The 26407-nt window shown below is 37.2% G+C and overlaps 1 pseudogene; it reads right to left on the reverse strand.

Moving 5' to 3' along the window:
• Positions 1 to 1435: 1435 nt before the first annotated feature.
• LOC109275113 (inositol 1,4,5-triphosphate receptor associated 2-like) overlaps positions 1436 to 26407 on the reverse strand; it is a 44348-nt pseudogene continuing 19376 nt past the window's right edge.

The raw sequence follows: 26407 nt of genomic DNA on the forward strand, positions 1-26407 counted from the left end.
TCAGAAGGAATAAGATTGAAGTTAGATTGTGAAATTGTTATATATTAATTCAATGCTCAACTTTTCTTATGGTTTTTATAAGTTAAATTATTTATCTGGTAAAGTTTCTATTTTTCTTATGTAAGCACTAATATTCTCATATTTCCCAATAATATCTCATTGTTTTCAAAGGACCAAGTTCACTTATATGGGAGCCAGTGTTTTTGAGAATGATGACAAGAGCTTGAAGTCTCTATGGATACCTTCAAGTTCATTTGTAATTTAATAAATTATTAGAGAAATGGAGTTTAACATGTAGAGTTGAGTAGGGATGAGAAATTGACAATTATTGCTGCTTTTTATTAAACTCCTATATGCCACTGACTATCCTGGGTGCTTTACATACATGATCTAATTTGACTCTTACAGTAGTTCTTCAGATTAACTATTAATATATCCCTGTTCAGAAGAGTTGTCACTTGCCTATAGTCAGCTAGTTAACCATGCGTGTGGGGTTAAAATCCATGTGTTCTGGATTTGAAATTCTTTGCTTTTTCCCTACAGGAATCTATTGTTCAAAAAGTGGTGGGATGAAGGCAAAAATGTGGTTGGAATAAGATGATAGAACATAGAGTCCCTCACTCGGTCAAGTATCAGACTGATTAGAAGTAGCTTTTTCAAAATAGAGATTCCCAGGATCTACTAAGATTGAGTGAATCCTCAATGGTTTTTTAAAGGCTCCAGGGTGACTTAGATACATCCTCTGTATGGAATAGGGTTAAGCAATTCCTGAAATGAAGTATTAACAAAATATTTCAATTATATTGTATAGAAAGACAAGGACACTTGTCCTTGGAGAGGGTGAAAATATAGCCATAGGAGGGGAATTACATGCGAATTCCACAGAAAGAAGAAATGAAATTTAAGGCTGGGAAAATAGGTAATAATTTATTAATCTTGGTATCATAATATTATTTGTCAGAAGTTAACTTTAAATGACTTTTGGCTACTTCAAAACATGAACCTCAGAGGGTTATAATTTACTACCAGTGAAGCTATTCAATAGAATGGGCTATTGAAGGTAATTTCTAAATAGGAGTTTCAGAAATTGAGTGATGGCGACTTTGTGTAGTTTCTTAAAGAGGCTAGGGTTTACTTGTATAGATCTGACACAGGTTTCAAAAGAGCTTTTTCTTTTATTTCTTTCTTTTTAAGATTTTAATGCTTATTTATTTTGTTAAATTTTAACAAATAATATATATCTTATGTATCTCTTTCTCAAAAAGCTTATTAAAATAATAAGCTTCCCCCCCATTGTATTTTAATTGGGGAAGTAATCTCATAAAAAGGAAATGTAAAATATCTTATAACAATTCTGAGGACCTCTGGTTCCATGCTATAATTTCCCAGCTGAAAGTTACCAATTTATGAAGTTCCTATACTGAAACTTTACAAATCAAGATATGCATATTAGGATGTGCTGTAGGTGCACTGGTGGTGGCTCATTGTGTCAAAGTCTGAGAAATGGATGCACGATATGTTCTACAGACATCCAGGAGTCCCCATCCTCTGTGAGAGCAGCATCCAGAGACATTTGGGGAAACTGGACTATGAGGAAGCCCATCAAAGCTGCAAACAGTGCAATGAATACAACAAAAGCCAAAGTGCCTTAGTAGTCTTTTTGTTTTGTTTTGTTTTTAAGTTTATTTTTCAGAGAGAGAGTGAGCACAAGCAGGGAGGGGCAAAGAGAGACAGAGAGGGAGAGGAGAATGCCAAGCAGGCTCCACGCTGTCAGCAAGGAACCCTATGTGGGGTTTAAACTCACAAACCATGAGATCATGACCTGAGCCTAAATCAAGAGTGAGTCGGTTAACTTACTGAGCCACCCAGGCACTCCTTAGTAGTCTTTCTGGTGGAAGTCTTGAGATTTGTTGTTCAGGGAGCTCTATCATGTCATAAAAACATGAGATAGACCATTTTGATGGATTATTTCTCTTTGCAGAAAGACTTAATGTGGCATTCTTGTCCTTTCTACTGTTTCTTCTTCAGATGGTTCCAAGTCACCTTTAGTTTTTAGTTCACATTTTTCTTCTTCAGCATCTGCCCGGGAATAGGTGCTTATAAATCCTTGTAATGAGGGATGGTGCTCTCTTTGTTATGATCCCCCAAAACGCCAACTGTTTGACCATCCCAGTCACCATTCCTGAATTTCCAATATTTCTGGGTAAAGAGATGATGGTCACTCTTCAAAGAGAAAATGGCTTGATGTTTAAAAAAGTTGAACTTTTTTTTGAACTTGGCAGTCATCTTCATTGACAAGAAAGTTAAAAGACCTTTCATTTTGCAAAAGAACCCATTTTGGTTCTTCCAGTTCAACATGCTTTTTGGCATGCATTATTTTTCAGATTTTCTCCCTGCTGAGTCATCATTTCAACTGCTTTACTAACCTGGCTTGCCTGATCAATAGCTCCCAATATCTAAGCCCTCCTGGCTTTTCATGCTGTACACTGGCTAAGGAACATTATATTCTTCTCCAGCTTCTTAATGATTTCCTGGGCCTGACTGTCATCTTCACAGAACAATGTTAAAGACTCTAATAGACATTTAGGTATGTCTGTCTTCAGATTTTCTTCTGTCCAGTCACAGGACCTTCCTTCAAACTCCACTACTTTCTCCAAGGTAAACCAGTTGCATTATTGCTGGAAAACAATAATCTGAGAAATTTGGCCTTCACCTCCTTCTCATTAGCAGAAGTGTTGTCACTAAGATTTTTCCTATTTTTAAAACGTGTTTAAAATAGTCACAAAACTTCATGTTAAAGTGAATTATTAGGGCTTAATTTATAATTTAAAATGTATCCCCATAGTATAAAATAACATAAGGTTGAATAGTCCATTAAAAGGAAATAACAGAAATTTGGCATTATAATTAAGAGATAGTTAACATGTTTAAGAGGTCAGGGTTTTATTCTGTATATATCAAACAGTTTAAAATATATAAAATATGACTTATAGGTGCCGGAAGCCGAGCTATCCAACCAGCCTGATGGCAGGGCCCGGGCGGTGGATGGATCGGGACTGCAGGCGGCCCACCGACAGTGAAGCTTCTTGTACTCCTGCTTTTATGTAATTTGGCCTTAATAAAAGTACCTGGGGAATTGTCTGTTGGGGAATTGCCCTCGACAGGCCCCCTGGGAAAAGTACCATTGGGGAAGGAAATAAGGTTCCGCAAGGAAATTGTGCAGCCCTGCGTTTAGCCCTTTCCACCCTCTATAAAGACTCCTCTACCTAAAGGAAGGGTAGCCTCATATGTTTGCCAGCAAAGGAGGAATAAATGGATTTAAAAGCCCCACTCCGGCAACAAAGGAGTGTATCTATGGACACAAGTTACTCCACCCCTAGACCCACTTGGCCCCCAGAAGGCGTTCCAGATGATGATTGAACCTAGTAGGTTAAGGTACAGAATGGTTCATTAGTTCCTAGGTGCATTGTCTTTCTGAGAATGCATAAGGCGTGGGTTCCTAAGGCCCTCTTGGCCCCCTCCTGGCACCTCGGACTGAGGCGAATACTTTTGTTCCTCAGGCCACAAATGGTTCAGGGAAACAACTAAGAGGTCATGTCCCTGTAACTGTTCCACTTGAGATGTTGAGAGATAGATGACCTTTCATGAAAACAGCAAAACAAATGCTTTATAGATTATAGATAAACATAGATACATAATGAAAGTAATGTAAGAAATTAATCAATAAGCAAAGGGCAGGAGGGAGCATTATGAGAAAATAACCATGTTATTCCTTAGAGGGTGATTACATATAGGAACATTTTTAGAATTAGGTAATGCCAGAACACATAGATGATGCATGCTACAAGGAAATTGCTAACAAATATAATGCCACATTTGCTACAATAAAGTGGCCAGTTCAACACACTGCTGTTGTCTGTGTCCACTTTTATTTTTATTTTTTATTTTTTTTTTCACTTTTTCGCTGATGCCATTCATCCTTCGGGAACCCCTGGACCTGCTGGAGCTGGACTCCAGCATAGAGGGCTTCAGGTCTGGGAGGGTTTTTAACCCTCTAATCCAACTGCCCATCTTTTAATTGTAAATCTTTTGAAATATCCTTGTAAGAGAGGAGACAATGTGTGATGAAATAATCCACTAATGGAAATCTCATTGTTTCTTGAGAAGCGCACTCAATCTGGATACAATCCTGATATAAAAACATTTCTTCTTTTGAGATGGAATCTGGGTTCCTAATCATTGTTATCTGTTCAACTCCCTAAGACCCTATAAACAAGGTCATCTCCCTTTGCCACATTCCAACCATCAGAGGTCTAGTGACTAAAATGTTCATTCCTCTTTAGACTAATCATCTCCATTCCTATAGTTGCTTTTCATATAGCATTATTTCAAGTCACGTCAGCATCCATGAGGTGCTCTCTTGCAACCATTTTAGTTTCTCTATATTCCTTTCAAATGTGTGTATCCACAAGCATTTTAAAATTCAACAACGTATATACTTCTCATTATATGGTGTCATAGTGATGGAGTCTAATGTAGTAGAAGGACTCCTCATTAGTCTAGATAGGATAGTTTTTTATTATTTCTCCTTTGATGTCTCTCTTCCCCTGTTGGACTTTTAGCTCTTTGATGTAAGGGAATATAGCTCTGTCTTGGCCCTCATTCTGTTTTCCATGCTTAGCATAATGCCTGTCTGATGCATAGTGTTCTATAAGTATCCATTAATTGAATGAATGGATGGATGGATGGATGTTAAGGTGTGTGGCATCATTTTTATTTTAATTCAGTAATAAATTATTTACCTGTGGTTTCAGCAGGGCTCTGATATAAACTAGTTTATGATAGTATCTCATAACTATTTCCTTCAAGAGCTATAAAATCTTTCTAGCATGACTTTTTACAAAGGAGAAACATTATACATCAAGAGGCTGTATCCTAGAGGATAAGGTGATTCGATTCTGTGAGTCTGACCTGTGGAGCATCCAAGTTATTGATGGATATTTTTCCTTGTGAATTCTTTTATTGATTTCACCCTTTGGAAGGAGGTGAAGTGTTAGGCAGTTATTGATCTGAAATAGGCTTGATAATAACATGCCCTCAACATCTTAATCAAGATTATGGATCAAGAGATTTCTGAGAGGCTGATCAATACGCAAATAGAATGGATTTGGAATATACTGTGAACACTGGAATCTTGATCCAAATTGATCTCAGCAGATGGAATTGTGATGCAGTTTCTTCCTTTTTCATCGAAGGTCGAGAGAAGATAGAAGAAGCCATAAATTACATAGCCTGACTTGGAAACAAGAGCTTGTGGCAGACCAGAAGCTATAAGGCATGTACAAGAAGGGGAGTAGATAGGATGCTGCATTAGGCAGTTTGGTCTTCAGCAATATAGTCTTAAGGGCTATTGAAGAAAGTACTGCAGGACCTCTCTGAAAGAACCTCATCCCATACAGCAGCACAGGATCAAACAAGTGAAAGAGATATGTAAAAGCCTAGAAGTTTTTGCTAATGTTGAGAGGAGAAGAAATATTATCTTAGGCTGCATTAATAGAATAGGGAGGTGGTAGTTCAGTTTGGAATTTTATGTTCCTTACAAGGTGTCATTGTTTTAAAAGCAAGATTGAAAACCAATATATCCCAAAGAGTAGCTGAGATGGAGAGGATATTTTGGATTTTATCAGCTGAAGAAAGACCAAGGAAATTAAGACACTGGTTCTTAACTTGGCATGTGCTTCAGAGTCATTTTAATTTTTTATTTTTAATACACATACAGATACCCCTCATCCTAAGCATTCTTACTCTTTAGATCTGGAATAGGGAGAGGATATGCATTACCCCCCTGCCCCTCCCCAAAGTTTTACAGACAATTCAAATGTATACCTCTGACTGCAAATCATCAAATTAGAAATAGCTTAGAGAAGAAAGTTAAGAGGGATAGGACTGTCTACAATTGTAGAGATGACAGAGTTTTACTCCCTGAACCTCCTGGGAAACCGGTTAGTGAATTCCCATCTGGGGTCTTTTGCTAATTCCAGAACTGACAGCTAAGCGTTGTGGCCATGCTCTTTAGGTAACTGTGTCAGTTGAGTGGGCTGGCTGCGATGGATATTGCTGGCACAGAATCACTATGCTGTTTTCTCCTATGTTCTGCAACCAGATGCTGAGAATGGATTTTCTTCTTTCCTTTCTCTCCCTCCTTGAACATTCATCTTGTACCAGGGGAGCCCAGGCCTTGGGGGATGGGGGTGGGATGAATCTGAACTAGCAGTGGGGCTTAGATAGGGCCTGACCTTAGTTTGTATGTGGTTCATAATTCAGCAAAGATATGAAATTCAGTGACTCTTACTAAAAGTCTTTAGTAACTCTCTTTTTCTCTCTTTATCCGCCTGTCCCCCCTCTTTTCTTTTCTCATTATTGCCTCAATGTCAGTTTTCCAAACAGGCTTTACTCATTACAAATATTCGCCACTCTTCTGTCCTGCCATCTTGGCCATTGTGCTTGAAAAGTAAGATAATAATATGCTTCTAAAACTCTGCAAGACTCCCTATTTATTACAAAGTAGGTAAAATTAGTCACCTGTGTCCATGACTTCACTCTTTTCTCTCTGTTCACTATGCTTTACTCTCCTAATTTGGTAATTCCTGCCTGAATGGATTTTTCTAGTTGTGTTTGTGGTTATCTGACTTTGAAAAAGAAGGAAGATAAAGCAGGCTCAGCTGTACTGATAATTTCCTCTTAAATTTTCTCTCCTTGGAAAAAGAATGGCAGAGGTCACATCAAGTTTAGTTTAGAACATGAGTATGTTTTGTCTCATAAAACATAGCATAGTCCAAACCTAATTATGCTCTAGTATTTGAGACCTCTCTAGAAAAGGTTTTGTTTGCTTGAATTTTGCCAAATGTTGTCTTCCTAGGTAAGCTACGTCAGTTGAGATAGTAACGTAACATCCCTGGGAGAAAGGGACATCTTGGATCAGATCTGCTTATTACACAGGGTCAGAGGAAGTTTGGAGGTGAAATGGACTCCTCACATTTTGTGTCTTTGGAGGAGGCTCTGAGACCCTACTATAACCTGTCACTTCCCCTAAAAGGACAAGACACACCTGAAAATATAGGCTCAGTGAAGTCAACTAGTTCATCAAAGAATATTTTGTGTCCCCTCTGTCATCTAGTCCATCCATCCTGAGGAAGGAGGAATGCCCAGCCACCCACTCTGGGACCAGTGAGATGAAAATAGGGAAGCAGGTATCTGGTTACTTTATCTGTTCCATGTTTTTCTGTGGCAGAGAAATAAATAGCCCCTTCCTTACCACTCCCCTCCTTATTTTAGAATACATAGGATTTTTTTTATAATCCAGTACTTAATTCCTCAAGTGGTAAACTAGCCTCCTGCACTTTTCCTTTAAGAAAAGTGCTAATAGCAGTTTTTCCCATTTCAGGAAATGGTACTTTTCTGGATATGTTTACTTGGTATTTTTCTTAGTCATGTTTACATATTAAACCTCTCATTTAAAAAAATAGAAGCTCAGTCTTTTATTAAAGAAATTTCAGGGGCACCTGGGTGGCTCAGTCAGTTGAGCGTCCGACTTCAGCTCAGGTCATGATCTCGCGGTCTGTGAGTTGGAGCCCCGCGTCGAGCTCTGTGCTGACAGCTCAGAGCCTGGAGCCTGTTTCAGATCCTGTGTCTCCCTCTCTCTCTGCCCCTCCCCTGCTCAGGCTCTGTCTCTCTCTCTCTGTCAAAAATAAACATTAAAAAAAATTAAAAAAAAAAGAAATTTCAGACATGGTGGACTCTGGTGTGGCTAGTGGGACTGTGGGATATGCTTTGGAAACTGTGGTTGTGTCAGAGCTTCTACTACATTCATACCAAGAGATATGATATGATATGATATGATATGATATGATATGATATGATATGATATGATATGATACAGAGCAGATTTTTACATTAAATATCTCTGTCACTCCTGAATTTTTCCCAGCTAAGACCTCTGATACACATAGCAGTTTCCCTTAAAATCATGTTAATGACTTCAATCACTCACCACTAGCTTCATGTCTCTATTGGAAATGTCACCCTGACAAATCTATCTCATCATTTCCAAATGATTGATCGAGACCTTTCATATCAGTGAGGTCAGAGTGCATAGTGGTTTGGGTTTGGGTCTTAAAGTCAGAAGAACCTAGGCTTCAATCCTAACCTCTACACTAATTAGAATGACCTAGGACAACTTACTTAATCTCCACGATTCCCAGATTACTTACCTATAAAAGGGAGATGATGATGCTCAGCCCACAGAGGAAAGGACGCTACCTGCCTTAGAGTAAACAGCAAATAAATGATGGCTCATATTTTGATAGTTGCCTTACTTACTAACCTGATGTTCTACTTGCTCCAGACTCTCTTCTCATTAGTTAAGCTAAGGCATTAAAAGCCATAGTAATGATGATTATAACAGTTATTGATAATAATTATAATTTATTCATATTTACTAAGTGATAAATTTATGTGTATAATCTGGCATGTAATAAATATTCTTACCCCTATGTTTCATAGCAAAGCTGAAAATGAAGTCTGAATATTCTAAATATAGTTCACACTCACCACCCCCACTACCCAAAAGAAATCTTTACTGGTTTTGAATTTCAATCCTTTCTTTCTCTTTTCTTGATTAAACTTGTGTTTTTTTTTTTTTTTTCCACAATGAATGCCATAAAAAAAAATCTAACTCTGTGACATAGAAGTGGAAAAGGTAACTTTAGGGGATGATTTAAGCTGGAAACACATTTGTTTATAGCACTCACATTATCCCAGGGCATCCTGGACAGAATGAGTGCTGCCTCAGGCCACTAGCTTCTCAGGTATTCATTAATCCTGAAGAAAGCTTCAGGTTGAGGCCATTACCGCTTAATTACAGTTTGTGATTACTGGCACATTCTTTAGTGACCTTATTCTACATGCTGGCCTGTTCATTCACTAGAGAATCCATGCAGCTGGAAATTTTGGCTGACTAGAAAGTATAAATGGGGATTTTGGGGGGGGCTTGAATTGAAACCATTCTTACTGAAATGTCAACACATTTTCCTCTCATCTGGATATGGTTAATCATGGTGCTTGCTTTGATATACTTTTTCCATAAGCTGCGCTTTTGAGGTGTGCCTGAACTTATCAAAATGCTATTTTAAAGCCGAGCTTTGAGCAGAAGTGCTTGTCTATCATTATTTACCCTTTGTGGCCATAACAAGGGAGGTTGCTTATGAACAGTTCAGCATTTTAGAGCTTGCAGCCTAGGTACCATCCAAGACTAGAAGAAACTGGAAGGAATTTTAATTCGCTGATTACTCTAAGAATAATATTGTTCTATAATCGAAGGGAAGGAAGCCTAATCTAGGAGCAAAGAGTGCTTGGCTAGGAACTGGAAAATCTGACTGGATTCTCTGCTTAACTGCAATTGATTTGGGGGCAAAATAGTTTCACTTATAAATAACTAGTGAGTGTTTTTTTTATGGGCCACACACTGAGGAAGGTATTGTGAATACCGAAGTCTATGGGGCGTGGGATGGTATTTTCCCTTTGTTCCTATGACACCTTCCCCAATGTATGATAATTATATAAGCAAAAGAATGTGGCCAGGCTCCAATAGCATTATATTTATGAACCATAAAATTTGATTTTCATATAATTTTCTGTATGTCATGAAATACCACTTTTCTTTTTTTTAAGTTTATTTATTTATTTTGAGAGAGAGAGAGAGAGACAGAGAGAGAGAGAGCGCACAAGCAAGGGAAGGGCAGAGAGAGGGAGAGAGAGAATCCCAAACTATGAGATCATGACCTGAGCCAAAATTAAGAGTCAGATGCTTAACCAACTGAGCCACCCAGGTGCCCTGAAATATCGCTTTTCTTTTGACTTAAGACACTTTAAAAATGTAAAAACTATTCTTAGGTCATAGACCATTCAAACAGCAGTATAGATTTGGCCTATGGGCTATAGTTTACCAACCACTGATATATACCACAAACAAAATAAACAATAGCATGATCATTGTTGGCAGTAGATTTTCTGGGTTTTATGGGAGCATGTAGAACTCTTGGGTATCTGAGTCTTTCCTAAGGGATGAGTTACATGATAGGACTGAAAGGATAAGTCTGTTGGGACCAAAAAGAAGGGTATGTGTGAAGGCCCAGAAACAAGAGAATAAATACAATAAATGAATGACTGAAATACAGAATATAAGAAATAAATACAAAATAAAAAAAAAAAACAGTGATAAATGTATGGTCTGCTTAATTGTGCAGGGACCATATTTTGAATAGCTTTATGTGCCATATAAAGATTTTGGAGCAACAGGAAACTTCTGGAAGGTTTTTAATAAGCAAGGACAAAATTAAATTTCAAGTTTAAAACATCTCTGAGGATACACATGGAAGATAGAATAGACATGGCTGTGCCTCAATATGACTTTATTTACAAAAATAATGGCAGATCAGATTTAGCCTTTGGGCTTTCATTTGCTAAACCCTGCTGTAGAGTCAGACAGCTTGATTGAAATCTTGTCCCATAAATATTTTTTTTTTTTGCAAATTGCTATTTTTTTTACTATTTTCTGTTCAACACTTCTTTTCCTTCAAAAAAATCCATCAGAAATCCATAAATATCTTAAATGAAGAGTAGACAAACTTCATTTGCTATGTTGAAAGAAAGCACTAACTCTGGGAAGATATTGAGACAACAGCTACTTTATTTCATTGCATTGAATGTTAACTCCCAGGGATTTGTCCTTCCATAGAGGAATTTGTCCCCTCATTAGTTCTAATGTCCCCTTTCCTGCACATCTGTATCCTGATTTCCAGCTTATGCTATTGAGCTTCCTCTGTGACACTGGTTATATTTACTTGAGTTATAAGATGCCCAGCTAACTAACTTAAAACCTAGCCTTAGTCTTCCAATTTCAGTGACTTCAAATGCAAGTAGAGAATGTCAAAGACTGTCTGCCAGACTACTTAATTTTAAAGGCTTTTTACTCACTTTGATACAAGAAAGAACAATTTCTCTAGTGGTAAGATCGCAAAAACAATCTTGAATACAAACATGTATAAGAAAAAAATGACAAAGAATGGTAGTGCCAGTGAAAATGCTGACAAAGGTGAATATGAATAAACTCTATAGAAGTAAAGACCTCCTTTTCAGCAAAGGATTCAACACAAATATCCAGAGTTGAAAGTTCAGCAATAGAAAGAGAAATTAGAAATTTGAAAAATCATGAACTCATTGACATGCTTGGCATTCTGAAAAAATTGTATGACTATATATTTTTTTAAATAAGAAGTGGGGAACACCTGGGTGGCTCAGTTGATTAGGCATCCAACTTTGGCTCAGGTCATGATCTCCAGTCTGTGAGTTTGAGCCCCTCATCAAGCCCTTTGCTGACTGCTAAGAGCCCGGAGCCTGTTTCAGATTCTGTATGTGTGTGTGTCTCTCTCTCTGCCCCTCTCTCACTTGCGCTCTGTCTCAAAAATAAACAATTAAAATAAATAAACATTAAAAAATGTTAAAATAAGAATTGGGTTAAGCATCCAACTCTTGATTTTGGCTCAGGTCATGATCTTACAGTTCATGAGTTCGAGCCCCATGTTGGGCTCTGTGCTGACATTGAGGAGCCTGCTTAGAATTCTCTCTCCCTTTCTCTCTATCCCTCCCCTGCTCATGTGCACTCACTCTTTTCCCTCTCAAAATAAATAAGTAAACTTAAAAAAAATGAAAGAGAGGGGTGCCTGAATGGCTCAGTCAGTTAAGTGTCCAACTTTGATTTTGACAGGTCATGGTCTCATGGTTGGTGAGATCTGCATCAGGCTCTGTGATGACAGTATGGAGCCATCTAGGGATTCTCTCTCTCCCCTCTCTCTGTCCCTCTCCCACTAGTGTTCTCCCTCTCTCTCAAATTAATAAACATTAAAAAAGAAAACCCAAGGGATCTTTTCAAGGTAAATCAATATATGAAATGTGTAGTGGATAGACCCCAATGGGGTTGCAGGGGGGGTGGGGAACACAACCTGTGTTATAGTCCAGTATCTGCAGTTAACCAGATGCTATTTGACTTTGAACAGGTATTATGATGTCATATGAAATGAGAAAAAAGAGCGTATCGTGTTTTCTCCCCCTGCATTTGCTCCCTACTTCTGCCAGCTTATCGCCCCAGAAGAAATCTAGACTTAATTAAGACAGTTTTCTCCAACATTAGTCAATATGTGTACTTAACAATATTATAACAACTATAAAAGCAGTAATTATTCTTAAACTGATCGCTCCAAAAATTGATAAGAAATCATATGTGGATTTGAAGACTCATATAGATGAAAATTCTTCCAAAATTGATCCTTGGACTTTAATTCCAATCAAAATTCTGGCAGGTAAGTTCTGCTTCTGAAAGCTGCAAAGGAATGTTGCTCCCATCCTAGCAGTAAGAGAAAGCCAGTGGCTTACAAATTTATCATTTAGCTCAAAGCCATCAGAGTGCTGAGGTCACAAGACAAAAAAGAAACCTGACTTCTTAAAAGTGACAGATCCCTTGGCATGAGGAGGACAGACACAGACCTTTCAACCTTGACCAAAGCACAGGAAGAATATGTGGCTACCACAGAAGTATATAAGAAAAAAGTCAGTTGATACTGTAAATACTTTTTTTAAAATTTCATTTATTTGTTTTGAGAGAGAGAGAGAGCAGGGGAGGGACATAGAAGGAGAGAGAGAGAGGGAAAGAGTAAAAGAGAGGGAGAGGGAGGGAGAGGGAGAAGGAGAGAGGGAGAGAATCCCAAGAAGGCTCCTCACTGCCAGTGCAGAATTTGATGCAGGGCTTGAACTCCAAGATCATGACCTGAGCCGAAATGAAGAGTTGGATGCTTAACTGATGAGCCACCCAGGTGCCCCATATTGTACATACTTAAAAGGCCAAGAGTGGGTAAAGATTTCGGTTTAGAAAAACTGAGAGCCACAGGCACAGGGGAGTTTGGCCTCACTCACAAACTCTTCTCCACGAGTGTCATTAAGTGCTCACACAGAGTAGGTTCAGGGCAAGAGAGCCCCTCCCTACCTCTTGACCTGTGATAGGGTAGATGTGCAGGAGGTGATTAGATGCCACTGACTGACAGGCAAAAAACAGTACTTACTTCACAAGATCCTTCATCTGAAACAAACGAAGTCTGAAGCCATGAGGAGGGTCAATTCATCCAGAAGATATAACCATCTTAAGTGTTTATGTACTCAATTACAGAGCTTCAAATATATTTTTAAAACCTGATAGAACTCTCAAAATAAAAAAAAGACCAATCTATAAAGATAGTTAAAGATGTCAACACTCCTCTGTCAATAATTAACAGAAAAATAGACAGAAAATCAGAAAAATTATGGTAAGTATCCGAAATCTGTAGTAAGAGTGTAGAGATCTGAAAAGTTCATCAACTGCCTAATTTAATGGACTCTTAGCAACCCATTTCATAACATCACCACACACATTCCATTCAAGTGCTTGCAAAACATTTACTGAGATCGAACATATTTTTGGCTATCAAAGTATGATAAATCTCAATAATAGGCTTATACCAGAGACAAATAACAAAAAATATAAAAATTCTCACATATCTGAAAAGTAAACCATATATTTTGAAATAACTTTTGTATCAAAGAGGGAATGCTCAGAGTCATTTGAAAATAGTTTAATTTCATGAAAAAGCACAACATATCAAACTTTAGGGTATACAGCTAATGCACTGTCTATAGTTTTCTCTATATAAAAAATAGAAATAATATAAACAATAGAAAATAAATATTAGAAAAGAAGAAAGATTTGAACTGAAAAATCTAAAGTTTCACCTTAAGATAACAGCAAAACAAAAGCAAACTAAATTGAAAGCAAGCAAAAGAAAACATGTAATAAACTTAAAAGTTGAAGTAAATGTAATTCAAAACAAGAAAATAGAGAAAATCAGTGAAACCAAATGCTGGTTCTTTGAAGAGATCAAATTGATAAACTTCCAGATACAGATGACAAATATCAGGAAAAAAAAAAAGAACATCAGTATAGATCACAGACCTTGAGGTTATTAAAAAAAAATATTAACACATTTATTTAAATACATTTGATGGCATAGATTAAAAGGACAAATTTCTAAAAGGTCACAATCTACCAAAGTTAATTCAAGAACTAGGTAACTTAAGGGGTGCCTGATTGGCTCACACGGCTGAGCATCTGACTCTTGGTTTCTGCTCAGGTAATGATCCTGGGGTTGTGGGATGGAGCCTGGCATCAACTCTGCACTGGGTGTGGAGCCTGCTTGAGATTCTCACTCTCTCCCACTGTCCCTCTCCTCTGCTCATTCTTTCTCTCTCTCTAAAATAAATAAAATGAAAAAAAAAAAAAACCCAACAAGAATTAGATAACTTAAATGGTCTTCTGTTTAAGATAACCTGTGCACAAAGAAAATTCTAAGTGAGATGGCTTCACTGATGAATTCTACCAAATGGTTATAAGCTACAAAAAAATTCTCTAGATAACTGAAGGAGGAATACTTCCAAATTTATGAGGCCAGTGCTACCCAAAGACATGACAAAAAAAGAAAACTACAATGTTCAATATTCCTCATAAGCATAGGTGCAAAAAAAAACCCCTTGAGAATAAATAGCATATTTTGTGAGCAGAAAATGTTCTCAAAGGAGATCTTGGTGTCTGGAGCAATTTTCCAACCTCAATCAGCTCGAAACCCCTAAGAGTCAAGGGAGGAGTTCAGACTTCGACTCCAAATTCTATTTGCTAATTTTGTCTCTAATCTCATTTCCCCAAACAGATTGTAAATACTTTGTAAATACCACGAAATTGGAGATCATATCTTCTACTTAAGTTTTTTCCACTAGCATAGCAAGTAGGTATTTAATTAATGTTTGTTCAGTAGTTTGAGAGACACAAATGTAGAAATCAATTGTATCTGTCCAACAGATAAATTGACTGCACACTGAGATTTTGATACTGAACTTAGTCTGACAGTTATCTTGGGCTTGCTAATGGCAGCTTCTCTCTCTCAATACATAAAGCTTCCAGTGCAAACTTTTAATACATCTTCAAAATGCATAGAAATAAAATGTAGCAGAATAAATTTCACAAAGTAATACCAGCAGAATACCACCCAGATCCCCAAAATCCTCTTCTGTCCCCTTACAATTTAGTGCCAGGCCTCTAAGAATAACCAGTTTCCTGACTTTTAACACCTTAGGCTAATTTTGTCTGCTTTTGAAACTTTTATCAATAAAATCGTAACATATGCACTCTTTCGGGTCTAGCTTCTTTTCCTCTTCATCAGATTTACCCACTTTGTTATATATAATTATAGTTTGTTCATTCTCAATGCTGAATAGTATTTATTTGTTACATAAATACTATTTATCTAGTCTACTATTGTTAGATAGTTGGGTAGCTTCCAATTTGGAGATATTATGAACAGTGTCATTATAAACACTTGTACATGTCTTGTGGGGTATATATTGATATATTTCTATACGGTTTAATTAAAATTTTTTTTAAATATAATTTATTGTCAAGTTAGCTAACACACAGTGTATATAGTGTGCTCTTGGTTTTGAGGGTAGATTCCTGTGATTCGTCACTTAGATACAACACTCAGTGCTCATCCCTACAAGTGCCCTTCTCGATGCCTATCACCCATTTTCAAAAGTTTATTTATTTTGAGGTGTGTGTGTTGGGGTGGGGGGGAGAAGCAGAGAGAGAGAGAATCCCAAGCAGGGTCTGCACTGTCAGCACAGGGCTCAATCTCAACGCAGGGCTCAATCCCACGATAGTGAGATCATGACCTGAGCCGAAATCAAGAGTCAGACACCCAACTGACTGAGTCACCCAGGTGCGCCAGTTTTTACTAAGGAGTAAAATAGCTGGATCAAAATATGCATATACTTAGCTTTAGTAGATATGGCCAGGAATTCTTCCAGTTTATCGTTCTAAGGGCAGTGTGGGAGAGTTCCAGTTGCTCTACATTGTCCTCAGTACTTGAAATTGTTACATTTTTAAATTTTAGCTGTTTTGGTATGTGTAGTGGTAATTGGTTTGTGATTTAAATTCCGACATTCTTGATGATTAATGAAGTGGAGCACCTTTCTTTAGTATTTTTGGCCAAATGGTATGTTATTTTGTGAAGCACTTGTTCATATCTTTTATTCATTTATTTTCAATTGGATTATATCATGTATTCTTCTTGATTTGTAGAAGTTCCTTGCATATTCTAGTTATAAATCTTTGTTGGATACATTGCAAATATTTTCTCTCACTTTGTGGGTTACCTTTTCTTAATGGTATCTATTTACAATACTACTAAAGCTTTTCACAGTCTTTTAAACTTTCTGTTTAGGTTTTAGTATCCTGCTTGCTACTGTTCCAGAAATTGGTAACTGTTGTGAGATAAAACCAGCAGTAAGCCTGAGGCTCCTCGTATATCTATCAAAAGCTTAGTTTTTTTCTTTCTCTGTCCTCCATTAGCATCCCTTTCTGGGATCTAAATTTAAATTCTCATCCTTATGCCCATTCACAAAAGTTACAATGAACCTTGGATGAAAGTGATTGCAGAAATCTGTTCACTTTTGCTACATTCCTTCTCTCTGAAGTATGGCCCTTCCAATTCTCTGATTAACATGTTTTATCTTGGTTTTCCTTTTTGTTCTCAGTGGCAGCATTGGTCTGCCAAAATCCACTCTTTCCCATTTATTTTTTAAGCAGCAATCTACCACAGTATATTTTGGATTGATAGATACTGATAATTTATCAACTACCAATCAATCAAGAAACATCAGCTAAGTGGGGTGCCTGGGTGGCTCAATCAGTTAAGCATCTGACTCTTGATTAGGGCTCATGTCATGATCTTATGGTTCGTGAGTTTGAGCTTTGCGTCAGGCTCTGTGCTGTCAGCCTGCTTGGGATTCTCTCTTCCACTCCCCTGCTCATTCCCTCTCTCTCTCTCTCTCTAGATAGATAGATTTTTTTAAAAAAACCTTAAAATTAAAAACAGACATGTCAATTAAGAAATATTTTATGTAAAATGGACTTGCAAATATTACTCTTCTTGAGGCTGACACATTTTGGGGTAAGTGGGCATCGGGAGACCTGAAGAGGAAGACTCTTGAGAGAGGAAGACCTCATCTTTATTTGCTTTTGGGAACTGAACCCTTCTTAGAAGCACTGGGAAACTAGAGTGGAGCTGTTTGCCCTAATCACATGGGAGAAGTGAAACAGAAACAGATTTAAGGGTGTTTAAACACATTAGTAGTGATTTTTCCCGTGCATGACTAGCTTTGTTGCCAATTCCAGTAATGTAACTAAATCATGGCTTTGGGACTTTTCTCAGAAAACCATGAAAAGAAACTGAAAAATTACTTGGCAAATTGCACATAGAAAATTGTGATTTGTTCTGAAATGAATTTCTGACCTAGATTGCCAGCCTGATTCCTGTATTTATGCCAAGGGTGGAGCTTGAACCTATGATGTCATAACTATCTATGGCTAAGGCAGACTCATACTGGCAAACCACATGGCTGATGCCTGAGGATAACAACATGAACAATCTCAGTCTTTTTAACTACATTGTCACTCTTACTGGTATTTTAACTTCTTATTTAGGTTTCAGCAATGTTTGTGTACAGTTACTTTTTTATCTAAACAACTGCCTCAACACAAAGCTGAAGTCTTAATAATATTTAATAATAGTTAAGCCCTCCCAGGGGATAGTTTTGGATTTTATTCTTGAGCCAAGAGATTTCCTAAAGATGATCTGAAATAATATTTCAAAAACAGACACAGGTTTTTAAAGAAAATTCATATCCAAGTATCACTCACTATGATCGGGTACAAATAATGTGACACAAATAATAATAGTTAAATATGTAAGTGTGAGGTACGTAAGTGTAAATATGTAAGTTTTCTCGATTCTAATTTTAAAAATAAGATTTATTGACTTTTTCTGATTATAAAGATAATGCTTTTCTGTGCAAAACTTTAAAGAAACGATTATTTATCATTTCACCCAGAGAAGTGTTAGTCTGTGGAAAACCTTATATTTTTATATCATAAATATATATATATACTATATATATATACACATACATGTTTTTACATATGTATATAGATGTGTAAACTGGATTTATATTATATATTATCTTTTATAAACTGACTTTTTTCATTTAACTATATATTTTGAGAAATTTCCCTTTCCATTACATTTTGTGTAAAATGTGATTTTAACAGGTGTATAGTGTAGCAAATGTATATGCTAGTACACTATTGATGAACATATAAGTCGTTTGAAACTTTTTACCATGTTCTAAGAACATTCTTGTATATGAATCTTTCTGTACACATCTAATCATTCTATTAGAATAATTTCTTACAAAAAGAAATATAAGACAACAAATTCATAATTTTAAGGCTCTTGAATCATGATATCAAATTACTTTTCAGAATAGAAGTGAGTGTATTAAAGCATATATTTCACTGAGAATTTGCCAGTACTGAAAATTGTGCATTTAATTATCTTTCCCAGCTTCACAGTTGGAAAAAAAAAAGAGTTATTTCTTTGTTCTTTTAGCATTATTTACCATTTGGCAAGACTGGGAATTTAGATAACTGTTAATGTTCACTGGCCATTTGTGTAAGCTGTTCTTTATTGAATTGTCACTTTACATACTTTGCTTACAGTTATAATTGGCAGTTTTATTTTTCTTAAGATTAATGAGACCTCTTTTAATATAAAGATTGTTAGCCATATATCTGTCATGTATGTTCCAAAATATTTCTGTTTATAATTTGCCTATTAATTTTTCTGATGTAATAACATTTTTTTACTAGTCACATCATCCAAACCTATCATAGAAACAGAAACCATAGAAAGCTATTAAATTTCTTTATGGTTTCTTCTTATAGTTTCTTTGCTATCGTTTCTTTGCTATTGTTGATTTTTCTGTAGCTTCCTCCTTTGTTTAAAAAGGTCTTACTAACTCCAAGATCAAATAGATGTTTATCTACATTTTCTTTTATTTCTTTTATTATTTAATATTTTTATATTTAGTTCTTCAATCCATTTAAAATGTGTATGAGGTATGATAATTATCTAATTTAACTTTTTCTAAATATACAATTTATTACACAGCTTTTATTAGCAAATTTTTATGTATAGCAGGTCATTAAAAGATGTTCTTTCTGTTTGTGTTCTGCTTTTCACTATTGTACTGTTTCACTTATTGCTTAAAATGTGTTTAGACAGGTAGCAGGCTACGCCAATTCTCTCTTCACTATTATTCTGTTTTCAAAATGTGTTGAATGCTTCCATGCATTTTTTCCTCCATATTAATTTAAAGATAATGTTTTAAAGTACAGAAATAATCCCACACAGCTTTTCAAAAACATGAGTAAGCTTCTGGTGAGCTCTTCTATCTGAAAAAGAAAAAGTAATAGGTAAAAACAAAAACAAGATAAATAACCATATAGAGTAAACTATTTTTGGTGTTAAAAATGAATAAAAATTGCATTTGCTTGAATATGAGAAGATTTTCTCTGGAAGGACACATAAACAGTTCTTAGTTTCAGGATTGGAAGACAGGGATGACTGGGAGGTTTACTTTTCATTAAACATTCTTCTGTACTTTCAAATTTGATAATATGCTGAAGAAAACAAATTCAAAATTTTCAGTCATCAAATAGCAGCCTTGTAGGTGGTTTTAAAATTATTTTGAGGTTTACACATTGAAAGAATTAAAGCTGCAAGGTTAAAGCGCTTGCCCCAAACCATGTGACTAGTGAGTGGTGTGGCCAGGACTCTCTGAATGGACGCCAGAGCGTTACATGCATAGTCCACTCAAGGATGGAGGCATAGAACCCACAAGCAACCGTAGTCCAGGAAACCCTTTTTTTTCTTACTGCTTCCTAGTTTTTGCTTGAGTCATCTTAGACATAAAATTTTTAGTTTGAATATCATTCAATTTCTGAAGGTAACCTGTATCTTTAAAAAGTGAGGATAGGAAGTTAGTTTGAAGAGAAGCAGGAGAGTTGAAGAGACCCAGTGTAAAGAAGGTAAATGCCTGAGAACACAGAGGGATATAACCCATGAAAAGTTCCATAGTGCCCTGAACTGTTGATGTGAAGTGGTTTGTAATGGTGATATATAGGAAGTGTCACCTTATACATATAAGCAACTATGTTTCTGCTGAGTACCAAGTAGGAAGAGTGTCTCAACAAAGGGCATTAGTGCTTCCCATCTTAATAGCACAGGAAAAAATGGAGTCCCCTATACAGAACACTGAGAAATCAAGCATCCCACTCAGATAAGAGGGGCAAGGCTGACAATTCACACACTGCATTTGGAGAAAAGCAATGTTTTTCATAGTGGTAGACTTGACCACTCCGTATTTAAGAGCCTCTTATTGTTTGCCTCCCTCTCTGTTTTTATCTCACTTTTCCTTCCCTTCCCCTCCCCTATGTTCATCTGTTTTATTTATTTATTTTTTAATTATTTATTTATTTAGAGAGAGAGCACATGCAAGAGGCAGAGAGAGAGGGAGACAGAGAATCCCAAGCAGGCTCCACACTGTAAGTGCAGAGCCCAATGTGGGGATGATCTCAGGAACCATGAGATCATGACATGAACTGAAATCAAGAGTTGGATGCTTCGGGGTGCCTGGGTGGCTCAGTTGGTTGAGCGTCTGACTTTGGCTCAGGTCATGATCTCACAGCTCGTGAGTTTGAGCCCCGTGTTGGGTTCTGTGCTGACAGCTTGGAGCCTGGAGCCTGCTTTGGATTCTGTGTCTCCCTCTCTCTCTGCCCCTCCCCTGCTCATGCTCTGTCTCTCTCTCTCAAAAATAAATAAACATTAAAAAAAAAAGAGTTGGATGCTTAACAAACTGAGCCACCAAAGCACCCCTCATCTGTTGTGTTTCTTAAATTCCACATATGAGCGAAATCATATGGTATTTGTCTTTCTCTGACTTATTTCACTTAGCATAATACATTCTTGTTCCATCCACATTGTTGCAAATGGTAAGATTTCATTCTTTTTGATCAAGTAACATTCCAGTGTGTGTGTGTGTGTGTGTGTGTGTGTGTGTGTGTGTGTGTGTGTGTATCACATCTTCTTTATCCATTCATCAGAGAACAAACTAAGGGTTGCTGGCAGAGAGGTGGGTGGGGGAATGGGCTAAGTGGGTGATGGGTACTAAGGAGGGCACTTGATGGGATGAGCACTGGCTGTTATGTGTAAGTGATGGATCACTAAATTATAAACCATTAAAAAAAATAAAGAAAAAAGGGAATGAGGCTGAAAAGTGAAACTGGGCTTGGCCAAAGTCATATAGCTAGGATGTAGTCAAAAACACAGCCGTCTGCATCCTGACTACACATTCTGTGCTTTTTCCACAAGACTACAACTGTGGTATCAAATACAGCTACACATGACAATGTGTTCAGTTCATGGCTCATCCTCAGGGATAAAAGTAAACTAGGGTCCATGATAGTTGGCATAACTAAAGATAGACCCAAGTGATACTAAAATATGAGTTCGCTTGGGGCGCCTGGGTGGCTCAGCAGGTTGAGCATCCTACTTCAGCTCGGGTCATGGTCTCACAGCTCGTGAGTTCGAGCCCCGCGTCGGGATCTGTGCTGACAGCTCAGAGCTTGGAGCCTGCTTCAGATTCTGTGTCTCCCTCTCTCTCTGCCCCTAACCCACTCGCATTCTGTCTCTGTGTCTCTCATGATTAAATAAACATTAAAAAAATAAAAAAAATAAAATGAGTTCACTAAAAATGGCAACATTCAGTGCCCCTAACATATGTTCGCATAAATTATCTGAATAACAGCAATCTTGTGAGATACATAGGGCAATACTGAAGCCACCAGCCACATGTGGCTACTGAGTACTTGAAATGTGGCAAGCCCAAATTGAGTTGTGCTGTAAGCATAAAATACTGAGTTTCAATGACATAGTATGAAAGACAATGTAAAATATCTTTATAAATTTTTATATGAACTGTAAAAAATTCTTCTGAAATATATCCTTTGACTTTTGAAGTCAGATAAAACTGAGCTTTACTTCAGCCCCAAATCTTAACTGTTTAACCTTCAATGAAGGACCTGTTCTTTCATAACTTTGGGGCAAGGCAAGATCACCAAGCCTTTGTTTTTTCTTACGTCAAATATTTATTACAATACTTCCAACATTCACGCATTCATTCAACAAATTACATATCAGGCACTGTTCTAGTCACGGGGGATACCGTGGTAAGTAAGAAAGAAATATTCCTGCCTCCATGGATTTTATGTTTCAATAGGGGAAAACGAAATGAAATAAAAATGATGCCATGTTTGCTAGGACATTTAGCACAGTAAACCCTGAATGATGGATATTATTCATATTACATTTATTATAAAATTGTATATGTATACTATAGCATTATAGATGATTTTGATTATTTTAGCAAGTACCTGAGCAAGATTCACGTCTGAATTTTAAAGCACTTGGCACAAGGCCTGGCAGAGCAGCAGACATGTGGCGCCCACAAAGTTGGAATAAGACGGGAGCAGCCCTCAGTCCTTCAATCTCACTGGTAAAAAAAAAAAAAAAAAAATCTTCACTGGTCCTTAGCAAAGAGTTCTACAAGCTCAGAACCAGCCTAATATTCTTTAGTTGTCAAGTTTTATGTGTTATAAACTATGCCTAGTTCTCATATTGCAAGATTTAGCTCTTGGCAATGAATTTTACCATTTTTACAAAGTATTAAGTCAAAGAAACCTTGTAATCTGGTTCTATATAGAGATCTATATTGGGAGAATACAATTCTGTACTCTGAGTAGAAAAATAAAAGCCACCTGGGTGGCTCAGTTGGTTGAGCCTCTGACTTTGGCTCAGGTCAAGATCTCATGGTTTGTGAGTTCGAGCCCAGCGTCAGGCTCTGTGTTGATGGCTCCAAGGCTGGAGCCTGCTTCGGATTCTGTGTCTCCCTCTTCTCTCTGCCCCTTCCCCACTCATGGTCTGTCTCTCTGTCTCTCAAAAATGAATAAACATTAAAGAAAATAAAAAAATAAATAAAAATGAAAGCAGCATTCCCTCTCTCTCTCTCTCTTTTTTAAAATGTTTATTTATATTTGACAGAGAGAGAGAGAGACAGAGCATGAAACAGTGCATGAGCAGGGGAGGGGCAGAGAGAGAGGGAGACACAGAATCCGAGGCAGGCTCCAGGCTCTGTCTGAGCTGTAAGCACAGAGCCTGATGCAGGGCTCAAACTCACAAACTGCGTGATCATGACCTGAGCCGAACCAACTGAGCCACCCAGGCACCCCACAGTATTCCCTCTTCAGGGGGCTACATACTTCCTCGGTAGTTAGAAAATTCTAGTTTGATGAGCTTAAGAAAATGTACCTCTTTCAAAAGAAATTATACCTCTCTCTCACCTTTATTATTCATTTAACACTTATTAAGCAAGTCTTTGACATTGCTCAGAAGTGAATAAGGAAAAGGTGAGGCAGCATATGGAATTTATTCTGATTTTGTGAAGGGTTTTGATTTTATCCCTTAAGGGTTTTTGAGGTGAAATTCATTACAAAGTGGTGAAGTATGAAGCACAGACCTTCATCACTGAATATCACAAATCACTTAAAACTATTTGGGGAATCCATTGGGTTCTCTTCTTACATGAGAAAATGGTATTTTTGAAGACCAGGAAGAGAAAGGTAAATTTTCCTAGATTAATTCTAGAATTACAGGGTCAACATCAAATAGTCCAAGTATAACTAAGATAATTGTAGAGATAATGGGAATGCAATGATGATATTTTGGAAGTGCAGACTACCAGGCCACAAGCACAAATAATTGTTTTCTTTTTTAGCAAAACCTTTTGGCTGCTCATTTCCATTTAAGAGGCTCAGACATATGGCATTACCCATTGCTCGGCAGGCATTTTCTTAATTGGAAAACATGTGTGCCCCTTTTAGAGTCACCAGGATACTCCGGAGAAATCATTTTAGCATCCATAGATGTTCACGTCTGTTCCTCTTTACCTGCATCAGAAGTTGTATGTTAAAACAAACTCAGCCGCATTTGGTTGACAGCAATCACTATTTCTAGCTTGCTTAAGTGTTTGGGCTGAGAGTGAAGACAGGAAAAATCCCTAGAAGAGGAGATAATGCTTTTAAAGTCTTCACTGTATCCATTTAGAGGGAAAGATGCATGGCAAGGTCAAAGAACTAGAAGACTCGTATTTATAGAGGATGCCTTGGAAATCAGCAGACCTTTTCTCCCACTGTCTTGTTTCCAGCTAGAAATAGATTCCAAAAGACATTGTTGTCTCATATCCGTGGCTTTGGGTTTTGGGGAAAGGCTCCTCTGAGGAAGGATTACTGCTGTTCAACAACCTCTTCCCCCTCATTCCCCAGCAGCCTCTGGGAGGGATGTAGGGAAGAGAGTCCAGTGCTGGACTCAGGGACATCTTTGCGAGGTAGTAACCCAGTTTATGCATCCTGTTTCCTAACCTTATACCATTGTTCTCCAGGAGAATCGCATCCCAGGGAACAGATGTCATAGCTTTTCTCTCCTAGCGTAACCATAGGAGAGTTAATCCAAGCAGTTTGCTTTGCTTCATGAAGTACGAGGTTAAAGATTAAAGGACCTATAGAACAGAGAAGATCTGTCACATCTCTTGCTCCATAGAACTGACATTTGCTCAAGTTCAATGTTTTTTTTTTTTTTTTTTTTTTTTTTTTTTTTTTACTAGTCTTTTGTACTCCCAATGGCTATCAGCCCAATACTATGGGACTTGAAGGTCCTGGTCATTCAGACATGCATTAAAGCTCCCATTTAAAGGCTCCAAAGCATGGTGCCTTAATTTTACACCTGTCTCCTTCTTTCCCGAATAGGTAGTGCCCATTGATCTGTTGTGATACAATTCTGGACAACTGAGGCATAGACAGCAACTAGTCTAAAGAGATTGCTTAGGGAAATTGGCCATGCTGAGAGCAATGTGTAAGGGCTCTATCTGCCAGTCTAGCCATCTCTGCAGTATTTCTTCTGTGAGAGGCACCAGGCAATTCTAGCAGAGCATGGGCTTTCTGGTCAGCCTACCTGGGTTTTGATCTTAATTTCACCTGCTAGTGCCTTTGTGACTTTGGGCAAGTATTTTCATCTCTCTGCGTTTCAGCTTCATTCTGTGAAATGGGTTAATAATATGTCTACATAGAAAAGTTGGGATAATTAAATGAGTTGATACATGAACAATGTTTGGAACAGTGTCTGGCACATAGTAAGTGTTGTAAGTTTCCTGTCATTATCAGTAGGCAGAAGTTCTTTATCTTCTCAAGTTTTACTGGCTCTGTGAACTCCCTTGAAATTGTATACAGAATCTAATGTGTCTGCTTATATATAAAATTTCTTGGCAGAGTGCTCATACTGTTCATCAAAGTCATCTCTGAAATGAAAATGTTTAAGAACCACTGTGCCACATTGTATAGGTCTCCAAACACTAAGAGTTAGTTTCTATCATTACTACATGATTTGGGTCCCTATAAATAACAAATCTTCAAGTAAAATAATCATTAAGAATCTATAGGGTTTGTGAAAGCTATTGGTAAGGTATGCTACGTTTGTTTTCTACAACTGCCTTTTCTGAATAAGAAATTATTATTTCTTATCCACAATTACAAGCAGAGGTTAGCTAGAAAGATCACTGGGCCAAATTAAATAATCAAAGAGAACATGCCATATTGAATAGCCCCCAAATTTGGGCATTTTTTTCCAGGCTTTGAGCTGCCCTGCATTAATGCAGTGACCCACTAGATGTCAATGTTTCCATGAGAATGAGTAAAGGCATTCTGTTGTCATCCTTAAAGCAAAGGATTAATTGATTGCTATAAAAAGTTAGATGAAATAAAATGTTCTCCTTGCTCTTCACACGAAGATAAGCTAATAACTTTGGACACAATTTTACTCCTCTGAATTCACCAAATGTCCAATTACATATCCTCTCTGCCTGGACCTTCAAAACAATATAAAATTGAATGAAGGCAATGAAAGAAGTCACAGGAGGATTTCGGCAGAGCACCATCCAGTTCAGAAACAAAGCAATTCAATATGTGTCTCCAAGACTTCTAAATGCAGTGACTTAGTAAGTAATGTTCTTCCTGTATCTCCCCCTATGTTCTTTTTCTTTTAGCTTTGGGACATTAAAAAAAAAAGTCTCCTTAAGAAAACAATGTTTCAGCCATCTTTCTTCAAGTAGGCTTGCTTAATTGGACAAAGATGACCCTATTTGAATCATAAATCTGTGTGGAATAGTTCTGTGTTTTTAGATGTTCTATTTTTCCACCATTTGAGCA

Source organism: Panthera pardus, unplaced genomic scaffold (assembly GCF_024362965.1).
Source record: "Panthera pardus isolate Hobbes unplaced genomic scaffold, ASM2436296v1 HiC_scaffold_16, whole genome shotgun sequence".
Lineage (NCBI taxonomy): Eukaryota > Metazoa > Chordata > Mammalia > Carnivora > Felidae > Panthera > Panthera pardus.